This window comes from Aedes albopictus, chromosome 2 (assembly GCF_035046485.1).
Source record: "Aedes albopictus strain Foshan chromosome 2, AalbF5, whole genome shotgun sequence".
Taxonomy (NCBI): domain Eukaryota; kingdom Metazoa; phylum Arthropoda; class Insecta; order Diptera; family Culicidae; genus Aedes; species Aedes albopictus.
In genome coordinates, this window is record NC_085137.1 from 496,719,052 (window position 1) to 496,732,363 (window position 13,312).

A 13,312-nucleotide genomic window follows, 5' to 3' on the forward strand; every position below is an offset into this window, starting at 1 on the left:
GAGAATTCCTTCAGGATTTTCCCGGAAATTTCTCCAGGAGTTCCTCGGACACTCCTTTCGAAGTTCTTCGGGAAATGCTTCAGAAGTATCTCGGAAATTTCTCCTAGAGTTCCTCGGAAATTACTCCAGGAGCTCCTCGGGGATTCCTCCAGGTGTTCCTTTGAAATTGCTCAAGAAGTTCCTCGGGAATCGCTTCAGCAGCTCCTCGGGACTTCCTCCGGAAATTCTTCCAGGAATTCCTTGGAAATTTCTCTAGGAGTGTCCTAGGAATTGCTCCAGGAGTTCCTCGAAAATTGCTTCATAAGATCCTCGGAAAACCACCCTGGATTTCTTCGTGAACTCCTCCGGGAGTCCCTCGGGAATTCCTTCAGGGGATCCCCGAGAATTCCTTCTGAAGTTCTGCTGAAATTCTATCGGCATTCCTCAAGAAATTCCTCCTGGACTTCCTCGAAAATTCCTCCTGAAGCTCCTCGGGAACTCCTCCGAGAATTTTTCAGGAGTTCCCCGGAAATAGCTCCAGGAGTTCCTTGAGAATTACTCCAGGAGATCCTCGAAAATTCCTCCGGAAGTTTCCTGGAAATATCTACATTAGTTCCTAAAATATTCCTCCTGGATTTCCTCGGGAATTGTTCCTGGATTTCCTCGGAAATTCCTCCTAGAGTTCCTTTGCAATTCTCCCAGGGGTTCATTGGGAATTTTTCCAGGAGTTCTTTGGGAATTCCTCCAGCAGTTTCTCAGAAATTCCTCCTGCAGTTTCTCGAGAATATCTCCAGAAATTCGACGATAATTATTCCAGGAGTTCCCCGGAATTATCCCCAGGACTTCCTTGTAAATTCTTCCAACAGTTCTTCTGGAATTCCTCCTGGAGTTCATCAGAAATTCCTTCTGAACTTCCTCGGGAATTTCTCCTGGTGTTCCTCTGAGTTCGTCCAGGAATTCCTTCACTAGTTCCTCAGATATTCCTTCAGAATATCTCCAGAAATTCCTCGATAATTCTTCCGGGAGTTCCACGGAAATATCTCCAGGAGTTCCTCGGGCATATCTCCAGGAGTTCTTTGGAAATTCCTTCAGGAGTTCCTCGGGAATTCCTTCAGGTGTTATTCTGGAATTTCTCCAGGAGTTCCTCAAAAATACTCCCAGCAGTTCCTCGAGAATATCTCCATGGAGAAATTCCTCGATAATTCTACCAGGAGTTCACCGGAAATATCTCCAGGAGTTCCTTGTAAATACCTTCAAGAGTTCCTCTGGAATTCCTCCAGCAGTTCCTCGGAAATTCCTTAGTGTTCCACTGAGTTTGTCCAGGAATTCCTTCACTAGATCCTCAGAAATTCCTCCAGCTCGAGAATATCTCCAGAAATTCCTCGGTAATTCCTCCAGGAGTTCCCCGGAAATATCTCCAGGAGCTCCTCAGAAATTCTTCATGGTGTTCCTCTGAATTCATTCAGGAATTCCTTCACGAGTTCCTCAGAAATTCCCCCAGCAGTTTTTCTAGTATATTTCCAAAAAATCGTCGAGAATTCCTTCAAAATTTTCCCGGAAATATCTCCCAGGAGTTCCTTGGAAACTTCCTTAGAAGTTCCTCAGGAAATGCTTCAGAAGTTTCTCGGAAATTCCTCCTGGAGCTCCTCGGGGATTCCTCCAGGAATTCCTCGAAAATTCCTCCAGGTGTTTCTTGGAAATTTCTCCAGAAGTTCCTGAGAAATTTCTCCAGGAATGTCCTAGCAATTGTTCCAGGAGTTCCTCGAAAATTGCTTCATGAGCTTCTCGGGAAATCCTCCTGGATTTTCTCGGGAAATCCTCCGGGAGTTCCTCGGGAATTCCTTCTGAAGTTCTACCGGAATTCTATGGGAATTCCTCCAGGAGTTCTCCAGAAATTCCTCCTGGATTTCCTCGAAAATTCCTCGGGAACTCCTCCGAGAATTTTTTTTGAAGTTCCTCGGAAATAGCTCCAGGAGTCCCTTGAGAATTGCTCCAGGAAATCCTCGAAAATTCCTCTGGAAGTTCCCAGGAAATATCTCCAGTAGTTCCTCAAATCTTCCTCGGGAATAGCTCCTTTTTCTTCTTCTTTATGGCTCTACGTCCCCACTGAGACTTGGCCTACCTATCTCCAACTTAGTGTTCTTTGAGCACTTCCACAGTTATTAATTGGAGGGCTTTCTTTGCCAGCTGTGGTAGTTTAGCACATCAATAAGTAGGCCGAGGTCTTGGAATTATCATTATTAGTCGAGACGTCAACTGGATGAGTACGACATTGGCGACGAGCGAACCCCGTTTGCTTTGGAGCTTTCGAAGCGATTATCGGAGCGTTTAGCAAAACGACTCAGCGATTTTGAAGATCCAGACCATGAAAAAAAATCAAGATCCGTCTTCCGTGAAAGGACGTGCAAGTGCTGTAAGTGAAGCTGATCATCAAGAAGGAACTCTTTTCCTGCTCTGCCGAAAATATTGGACATCCTGCTGAAAAAAAAAATCAAGCCTAACAAGTTGTTGCCTAGGTAACGAACTATGGTTCGCTGAATCGGACAAAGAATAACAAGTTCCTTCGCAAGGGACTGCCTCAGGAACGGATTCAATCCGTTGTGTTAGGCGAAAAAAAAAAAACAATTAAGTTCACCTCAAAGGTGGACTGCCTCAGGAACGGTTTAAATCCGTTGAGTTAGGCGACAACATTAACAAGTTCAAGTTCCTTTGCAAGGGACTGCCTCAGGAACGGACTACATCCGTTGAGTAAGGCGACATCATTACCAAGTTCAGCCCTAGAGGTGAACTGTCTCAGGAACGGCATATGTCCGTTGAGTTAGGCGACAAGATTTCCAAGTTTCCCTCAGGAACAGAGGTTTCCGTTGAGTAAGGCGATTCTCGAAACGAGATAGATCTGCTACGTTTTGCTTTCCGGCCATATTTAAAACTCTAAATTCGAACGTTTGTAGTCTAAGCACCCATCTCAAAATACAACGGAGAGGAAGTAATATCGGCAAAGATTGCGGTTAATGGACGAAGGTCGGTTTCGAATCCAAAGTCTCTCTCATGTAAGAATATCGCGCTTATTCAAGTCATATCTATCGGATATCCATGTGATTCTATTAGTGACGGCGTTGCCTTGGAAAGATATTTCTAATATAAACACTACTAGAAGCGCAAAAGCATAAAAAATGTAGGCTTCACGCACAGAACAGATGTGTATCTTCGAACAAATTAGAAGTTTCGAGGTGGATGTCGTGAAATTGTCACTTGGAGAACTAGATTGGAATGAATTTCCATGGGAAAATTAAAAATCATCAAAGCGTGCTACGCCGTCTCCCTATGCTCGCTGTAGGCAAAAGCTTGACTTCCACCACCAGGTTCGCTAGTGTTGAGCTATCAACCGGGCAGTGCTTTTCATGATGAAGATTCACCCCCGTGCTTCACGTCTCTAATAAACGCCAATGTCTGCTAAACTTGATATGCTGTTAAAGAAAAGGAGATGTGGTAGTTTAGCACATCAATAAGTAGGCCGAGGTCTTGGAATTATCATTATTAGTCGAGACGTCAACTGGATGAGTACCACACCAGCCATTGCATGAATTAGTGTGTATATTGTGAGGCAAGCACAATGATACACTATGCCCAGGAAGTCGAGAAAAATTTCCCGACTGGAACGGGAATCGAACCCGCCATCTCCGGATTGGCGATCCATAGCCTTAACCACTAGGCTAACTGGAGACCCCCTCGAAAGCTCCTGGATTTCCTCGAAAATTCCTCCTAGAGTTCCTCTGGAATTCCTCCAGGGGTTCCTTGGGATTTTTTCCAGGAGTTCTTCGGGCATACCTCCAGGATTTTTCGGGAATTACTTCAGGAGTTCCTCGGGAATACTTCCAGGAGTTCCTTTGGAATTGACCCAGGAGTTCCTTGGGAATCTCCTGCAGAAATTTCGTGGAACTTCGTAGAAATTTCCGAGGAACTCCTGGAGGAATTTTCAAGGAACTCCTGGAGAAATTCCCGAGACACTCCTGGAGGAAGAATTTCCGAGAAACTCCTGAAAGATTTCACGAGGCACTACTGAACGAGTTTCTGATGAACTTTTGCAAGAATTCCAGAGCAACTTCTGGAGGGATTCTCGAGGAACTTCTGGAGCAATTCCTGAGGAATTCACGGGGTACTCTTGGAAGTATTTCCGATGAACTTCTGAAGGAATTTTCAACGAACTCCAGTAAGAATTTCAGTGGAACTTCTGGAAATCCCGAGGATAAAATCATTGGATCTGCGGGAGGAATTCCCGAGGAACTCCTGGAGAAATTCCCGAGCAACTTCTGAAGGAATATCCTTGAAATATTTGAATGAATTGCCGGGAAGCTCCTGGGAATAGTGCCGAAGAATTCCCGAGGAAAACCTGGGCGAATTCCCGAGGAGCTACTGGAGGGATTGCAGAGGTCCTCCAGCAGGAATTCCTGGAGAAACTCCTGCAGAAATTTCCTGGAAAAGGAATAAGCTTGGAACTCCTGGATCAATCTCCGAGGAGATAATTGAAAAATTGCCAAGGAACTCCTGAATGATTTCCCGGGAACTCTTGGATAAACTCCCTAGGAGCTCGTGAAGGAATTCCCCAGGAACTCCAGGAGAAATTTACGTGGAAATTCTAGAGGTGTTCTTGAGGATTTCAGGAGAAATTCTCGAATATTTGCAATGGAGCTGCTGCAGGAACTCCTGGAGGAATTCTTGAGCAATTTCTGGAGGAATTCTCGAGCAATTCCTGGAGTACTTCCCGAGGAACTCCTGAGGAAACTCCCGGTGCACTACTGAAGGAATAACCTTGAAACTCCTGGATGAATTACCGGGGATCTCCTGGAAATACTACCAAGGAATTCCCGAGGAGTTACAGGAGGATTTTCCGAGGAGCTCCTGGGAGGTATTCCCGAGGAACTCCCTATCAACTCTTGGAGGAATTCCCGAGGAACTCCTGTAGGACTTCCTGAAGAACTCCTTGAGGAATTTCCGAGGACCTCTAACAGAAATTCATGGAGGAACTCCTGCATAAATTTCCGGGAAGGAATACCCTTGAAACTCCAGGATGAATTATCGAGGAGCTCCTAAAAAAATGCCCAGGTACTCCTGTAAGAATTCCCGAGGAGCTCCTGGAGAAATTCCCGAAGAGCTCCCGAAGATATTACTGAGAAACTCCCGTGGATTTTCTAGAAGAATTCCCGAGGAGTTTGTGAGGAACTCCTGGAGGTATTTCCGAGGAATTCCCTTGGATTTCCATGAGGAATTCCCGAGAAGCTTCTGGAGGAAAAAATCCCGAGAACTCATGGACGAATATTCGGGAAAATTCTGGAAATTCTTCTAGAGAGATTCATGCGTGAATGCTGGAATGCTTCGCGGGGAATTCCTGAATGATCTCTCAGTGAACACTTGAAGTAGATAAGATACCTGGAGAAATGTCCGGGGAACTCATGGAGTATTTTCCAGAGTTATTATGGATTAATTCACAGAAAAAAACCCTGATGGAATGCTACCACAATATTTCAGAACAAATTCTCAGAAGTATGCCAGAAGAAATTCTTGGAGAACTCCACGAGAAAAACCAAACGAAACTTCTGGAGAATTCCTAGGAAGAACCCTTGAATTTCAAAAGGAACTTTTGTAGAAATCCCTAAATAAACGATTAGAGGTATCTCATAAGCACGCCATGAATTCGACTGTTACACAAGGCAAATTATTGAAACTTATAGTAGCGTTGAAAATGTTAATTGGGATGCTTACTTTCTTTGCACAGTATTTATGCATGCATTATAACTAGAGTAGCGTGATTATTTGAGTACCCAAGAAACATTTCGATGACCGATTAGCCTTGTAGAGGTTTTGAGAACCGTCATAAAACCTAATACCTTTTATCTTGTTTTTTTTTTATGGTTCTAAGAACTTCTTCTAGTCTATGTGACTTCGGTAATGCTATTGAATCTGCAAAATTTATAGAAAAACTTATAAATTTCTGTATGAATTCTGCTGTGGTGTCCTGCTTTGGATGAAATCTTGTGAAAATTTATGAAATTATTTGTGAAATATGTAGGAACCTCTTTTTCAATTATTGATCTATTTCTAATAATTGATTGTTAATCATGTTTATATGTTCATTTCCAGGATGACTACGCAGCCATATTTGAGTCAGTGTTGTATTATCCCTGGCGCCATCGGGAATAATCGTTTATTTTTCGTTCTTAAGTGTCAAGATGGCTCGCATACCGAAAAAAACATTTGAAGCGTTTGAACGCCTCCAGGGTTACCTTTGCCCCGCGTCGATCCACTGGCCCAAACTGCGTGGGTAGTCTGAAATACGTCTTGACCAAGGTCACCAAGATCTGCAGCGTCACATCTAAATCGATGTCAAGGTTCGCATTGACCCCAACTACCCGGCCGGATTCATGGATGTCATCACTCTTTGATATACGGCGTTGTTTTAATGTTCACCGTGGTACTACCCCGGAGAAAGCCAAGTACAAGCTCCTGAAGCTGAAATGCGTCCAGATAGGCCTAAAGAAGGTACCGTTTATCATAACCTCGGATCTGAGCATCCACCAGAATGATTCGATTCGCTACGATATCGCCACGGGTGATGGACGTGCTCAAGCTCGAACCCGATATGTGCATGCATGATTATTTATCAGAATTTTGTTCGTTGCGGAACTAGGATCCAGCGTGACAAGCACTTAGAATCGTGAGATATCGTGTACTTCGAGAATGCCAACGAATGTCGCAAAGAAAGCTCTCATTTCATTTGTAAATGCTAATAAAACATTAAGTTTATGTGTAGGCTCTATCCCAGTTGGGACAAAAATAATAAAAAAGCAATAAACCTTATTAGTTCAACGCTTAGTTGTTTTTGTGTTTATTGATTGTTCATTGCCGTCTCTTCTATGGCTGATTAAATTATGTTTTATTTTTTTTCGATTTGAATTTAGTATAGATCTAGTATTTACTTCAGCTATACAAAATTCTGAGCGAAAAAGAATGAAAATGCAATTTAATCGGCTATAGAAGGGCCGTAGAAATCGTTTCCATTTTACATCGCTTCATTCACGTCGTATAAATGTACGTCGAATAAATTACATCGCAAGATTTACATGGGATCTGTTCATTACATCAACAGCCGTCGAGTACATCGGGCTGTGTAACATCTATCAGTCGATGTAAAGACCTGGATACAACGATTTCAATGTAATATTCATCAACTTTTTTTGCTGTGTAGGTGACAATAGTGAGAAAACGTCAAACTCGAACAAAAACGATCAGAGTGTTACGTCTGTTTGTCTGTGATGTCACTTTTTTTCTTCTTCATTAAAATAATTATGTTTGAGTCGTTATAAGAATTGTTGGGATTACAACCGCTTATATGTGTATCAATCATTTTTCGAGTTGCACTTGACAGGAAATTATCAACATTGCAACTGCTTACTTTTTCTAACATAGTTTTTCCCTTCTTTTCTATATAGGCTGTTCTTTCGAATTGCGCTTTTCAGAAAACTATGGGCATTACAACCGTTAAATTGTTAAAGTATTCACATTTTTTTTCAAATTTTTAAACACCTGTGCCTATAAATTCCTGAAAAGTGCAATTTGAAAGGACTCTTCATTGTACTAACAGTTCACGGCTATGCGGGTTGTCCTACAAATTTGAAATGTACAAAATAATGGACATTGAATTGTACCAATCTTAACCATGATAGGAAGAAATACTTTCGCACGCTATACCAATAGTTTTCGCATAAGTAACAAGTCATATAACGATAACAATTATAAAAATAATCACGAAATAAAAAAAAATTAAGACAAGTTAAATCGTTAACTCTAATAAATATAAAACAACCCCTTTTATTTTGAATAATTTCACATATTTTTTTTTCACATGCTTTGAAAAATTTAAAATTTTGCTATAACAAAATTCATCATATTTGAAGTCAATTTTTAGCTCCATCGATCTCTTGAGAACAAACAAAGTGACAGCACCTCAAATTTAACCATTTTGTGTAGAAATCGGCTTTCACTGTTATTTTCATGAACAAACCTAGCTGTACAACTGGGGTTACTTTGTGTAGATCTCACTGGCACTTAGAGTAGGTACTGATTTTATATTGGGGCCAGACGCCAGTGAATGACCGCTGCTCCCGAGAACCACACCTTTTGCCTTGGAACAATTTTGGTGGGATGAATGATGACATTTGTAGTTCCGAGAAGAATTTTGGTTATTGGTATCCCCACTACCAAGGGTGTGTCGTTTGTTGTGCCTATCACGATGGTTGCGTCGGTAACGAGAAGAGTTATCCTCAGGCCTACCGGCCCTCCTCGGGGAGCGATCATCGTTCGATCGGATATTATTTAGCAAACGTTTAGAATCACGTTGGTTATGCTCTTGGATATGGGGCAGCTGACTTTCGATGGCCTTGTAGATCTCAAGCAGGCAGAAACCGTTCAGGACAGCATAGCGGAGCTGCTCATTGCGCAGTGGTCGCTGGGTCCAGTTTGAGAACAGATTGGACTTGTTCAACTTTTTGCCTACACAACTGGACCAGGTTGGCGAAATTTGGATGATCAGATTTCTCTGAAATTATGTGTATTAGTATTAGATGAAGACAAAATTTGGAATAATGTTAAGGACTAGTAGCGATTGCGTGTATTCCAAACAATCTTGTAATTGAAATTAACAGAGTAAATACCTTGTTTAAAGAACTTCTTCTAAATAAATTTATTTACATCAACACCAGCGGCTGACCAAACGATCAACCTTTCAGCGCAAACCGACATTCGGTTCTTCAGATTTGTGCTTTTGAAATCTTGAGGTGTGGCTTCGTCATATCTTGACCTTAATGTCAAGTATTTTAAGAGCTAATCGCTATTAGCCTGTAGTAATAATGTACATACCATGTTAAGGATAACGGATGCAATTGAATCGGCAACTTTTTGAAGCACTAAGGCAGCCCAATCCGACGGCTCCAGATGGCTTACCAGCACATCGATTATGTACACATCGTCCCACGTGGCCAGCTGAATGAAGGAAACTTCTTTGCACAGGCAAAGGTCGGCTTCCATTCAGAATCCAACGCAACCATCGACTGCCCGTTGAGATCCGATCGCATGGCGAGAATTTTGCCCTCCATAAGTGTACCAGATGAACATGGAATTCGTCGTGCCGGAGTTTATGCGCGGGTGCACTCTCTGGGCGTCTCTCTTGGTTATCGATGTCTGGCCGGGGTTGCTGCTGGTTTCCTTTACTGTAATAGGGACGAAAATCAATAAATTTCTTGTCATTCCTACTCAACACTTACTGCTCTAAGATGTAAATCCTGCACGAACAGGGAATGCTCGCTTTGTTTGTGCTGATAACGGGAGCCCCATTTGACAGCCTCCGGTTGATCGTTAGAATTCGAACAAGGACACAGTAGTTTTCGGTCCGTTTCCAGTGCCGCACCATATTATCACTAGCGGAAATCTTGTCCGTCGATGAGACTAATGCCAGCCCGTGCGGTACAATCTTGATTCATCGAAGTATTTACCTTCCGAACTCTCCGCTGGCATCACGATCAGCAGTGTGGAAAAATCGGATTTATTGTTATCCTACCACGGACAAGATTAATTTGTAAGAAATAATATTATTTGAAATCGCGTATTTTTTTTTTTTTTTTTTTTTTGCTGGTGATGATACGGCTAAGACCAGGGTTGGTCCATCTCGCCGTTGCTGTGTTGTCCTTGGTGTGTCGATGTTTGGCTCGTGTTTTGTTGTCTCGGTGTCTTGTTTTAGATTTCAATTTTAGTTTCCTTGAGAAACCCTGTTATGGATTTCAGCTCGTCTTCATTCCCGTCCTTGAAAATTTCCGCAAGTGGCTTGTATTTCTCTAGCACGTCGTATTTCATTCTAATCATGCTCCATTTCACACAGTGGTACATAATATGTTCTAGTGTTTCCTCTTCCTGGCATAGTTCACAATCGGTGTCTGTCACCCATCCCCAACTGCCCATTCTATCTTTCGTCATGCAGTGGTTTGAACGGATTCTGTTTAACATTATTTTCTCTTGGGTCGTCAGTGCCTTGTCTTTACACCAGATTTTCTGTCCTGGCTCCTTCGCAAATTCAAAGTGCAGCTTTCCCTTTGTCTCCGAAATCTCCTTATACTTGTTTCTCCATTTATGCCACACCGTGTGTTTCGCGAGTCTAATGGTGTCGTCTAACGTTAGGTTTTCAGTGTTGGTTTGTGTTCCCTCTGTTGCTTTAACTGCTAAGTCATCCACCGCTTCATTCCATCGTATGCCTACGTGACTTGGCACCCACTGTATGCAAATTTTGCAATTTGCTTCGTCTAGCAGTGAGCTAACCTCCAGTATGATGTGGTTTGTCTTGGCGTGTTCTTTGCTCTTTATCATTTTGCAAGCACTTTTGGAGTCTGTTACTACTACTGTCTTCACGTATCCCCTTGTTGTACACAGTCTAACTGCTTCCCTGATTGCCATTAGCTCTGCATTCGTTATGCTTGTGTTGTTGTTGATCTTCGCAGTTACATGCTCTCCGCTTTCTATATCTAGTGCTGCTATTGCCGTACCTTCCCTGTTCTTAGCTGCGTCTGTGTAGATCCTCTTGAAGTCCTTATATCGTGTATTCATCATTTCTGTTACTGATTGCCTCCACTGTAGCTGGCTGACGTTTGCTTTCTTGTCTGCTATTCCTGGGACTGTGTCCATTACAATACCTCCCTTGTTTTTCCATTTTCCTAGCTTCTCTGCCGATGTGTCTGGTCTGGTTGTTAGCTGTTCCACTATGGGCCTATGTGCAACTATCAGCTGGGTTATATACGATCCGTTACCTTTCCCTTCTCTCATTGCCTTTTCCAGAAACTTCTTATTCGGGTTTTCCCCGTGTAGTATTTTGATGGATTCCTTGAGTGTTAACCATTCGGCTCTATTTGCCATTGGTGTGAGCCCGCTGTCCGCTAACATTACGTTGACTGGCGTGCTTCTGAGGTATCTCATCGTTGTTCTGACGTACGAGTTGAGTGTGGTTTCCGTCTTGTTCCTGTGCGTCTGAGCTGCGTTTCCGTATACCTGTGATCCGTATTCTAGCTTGGACCTAACTATTGCATTCCCGATTTTTACTAGCGTTTCCGGGTCGGCGGGGCTGGTTTTGGTCGCGATCATTTTCAGCATGTTGATGCTTTTCTCTGCGTTTGTTTTGACCGCTTCTATATGTTTTCTGTGGGTCAGACTCCTATCGATGATGTATCCTAGATGTTTGTAGGTATTTTGTAGCTCAATGTCTTCTCCGTTTATTTTTATCTGGACTCGGTCGTCTGGTATATTGCTGAAATTTATAGCTGCGCATTTGGCTGGGTTGACTTGTAGTCCTTTAGCTTCCATTTCCCTTGTCAGCTTGTCCAAAAACCGGTTCGCTTTTCCTATTACCTCGAATCCTTCGCCCACTATCACGACCGCGAAATCGTCAGCGTACTGCGTGAGTATTATACCTTCTTCCTGCAGCTGATGGAGGTCCGCTGTATATAAGTTAAATAGTAGCGGCGATAGGGGGCACCCCTGTGGTACACCTCTGTTTACTTCTATCTCTACCGTTCTCTCCGTTGCCATGATTGCTAATTTTCTCCTCTTTAAGTATTCGTATATCCAGCTTCTTATGTCTTCTGGGATCCTTTTCTCTTCTAGGGTTTCCAAAAGTTTCTGTCCGTCCACGTTGTCAAAAGCATTGCTTATGTCCAGAAATACCGCGATGCATTTTTGTTTGTTCGTTTTCGCCTCCTTAATTGTGTTTACCACGTAGTTCACGCTGCTTATCGCCGAACGTTCCTTTCTGAATCCGAAAGATAGTTCCGGAAGCAGTCCATGTTGTTCTGCGTAGTTGTACAGACGGTCCTTGACGAACGTGTTGATTATCTTTATAAAGACGTTCATCAACACAATTCCTCGTTTCGACGCGATATCACCCGGGTCTTTATTTGGTTTTTGTATTAGCACCAACTTGCTCGTTCTCCATTTTTCCGGTATTCGTGTAGTCTTCCATACGGTGTTTAGCTGATTGCATACTTCCGCGAGTATGTCCGGTTTCAGGTTTTTTAGTAGTCTGTATGAAATGTTGTCTATCCCTGGTGATGAGAAGTCCTTCTTCCTGCTCAATATGCTCCAGAATTCCTCGTAGCTCAACCCGTTTTCGACCTGGGAGATTTCCGCCTGATTTCTTGCTGGGTGATATACTAGCTCCTCCGTAATTTCTGAGTAGTTGGTTTTAATGAATTCCTCTGCTACCGCCTGCTCTGGGTTATGATCTGCTCCGCGCTTTTTCCCGGTTAAAGCAACGTCCAATCCTCGAATGATGTTCCATATCTGCTTGGGTGGTGTTTGTTCATCAATTTTTTCCTTCAGTTCGCGTTCGTATCTTCGTTTCTCTCTCCTTACTGTCCTTTTAAACTTCGCTCTTGCTTTTTGCAGTTCTAACTGCGTGACCAGTGTTTTGTTTTTGTTGAACTTCTTTAGCTTATCCCTTTTAATGTTGTACTCTTTCTGTATCTCGTCGGTCCACCATTTTTTTAAGTAGTTCGCTTTTTTGTTTCGGATTATGTAACTGGCCTCCTCTATCTTCTCTTCAAACACCTCTTGCATCTCTGTCGGATTATACAGGAACTGCGGCTGTATTGCGTTTATCCCTTCGATCGCTCTCGCTACGTTCACTTTCTTCGTTGTCCTTCTCGCTATTGGTGTTGTTGTTCTGATCTCCATTACGATGCACATATGGGCGCTACCAAATTCCTCTTCTTCTATCGCCCACTCTGTTTTCATCGCCAATCCTCGTGTCGCGAATGACAGGTCTATTGCCGTAGGTGATGCGTTTATTCTGGGAATTGTCGTTGGGTGACCCGTGTTCATTAGGATGAGTTTGGATGTTTCTAGCTCGTTAGCCACGCATTTTCCTTTTTCGCATGGCGTTGCTCCTTTTTCCCATAGTGGGTGCCTGGCGTTGAAGTCTCCGGTCAGCAAAATTTCTCCTGCCATCGCTTCTACTAGCCTGAACATTTCTTTTATTTTCCCTATCGTTTGCCTAGCAAGGCTTCTATCGGGTGGAACGTACACTGATATCAATGTAAAATTGATTTCTAGGTTTTTAGTTTTTATCGCTATTGTCTCTAATGGTTCTAGGTTGTCTATTTTGATCTCTTCGTATGTTATTCCTTCTTTGATTAAAATCCCTACTCCTCCAAACCCTTCTTCTCTACATTTTTTTATAAAATTGTATCCCTTTATTCTATATTTTTCATTTTCTTTAATCCAAATCTCTTGCAAGCTGGCT

The 13,312-nt window shown here is 42.7% G+C and overlaps 1 long non-coding RNA gene across 1 annotated transcript in view; it reads left to right on the forward strand.

The window, feature by feature from the left end:
• The window catches only part of LOC115270409 (uncharacterized), a 30,111-nt gene extending 22,426 nt beyond the window's left edge, over positions 1 to 7,685 (forward strand). Inside the window, exon 3 of the long non-coding RNA XR_003899198.2 lies at positions 6,118 to 7,685. This is a non-coding gene — a long non-coding RNA (uncharacterized LOC115270409). The remainder of the gene's footprint in view (positions 1 to 6,117) is intronic.
• Positions 7,686 to 13,312: the final 5,627 nt, after the last annotated feature.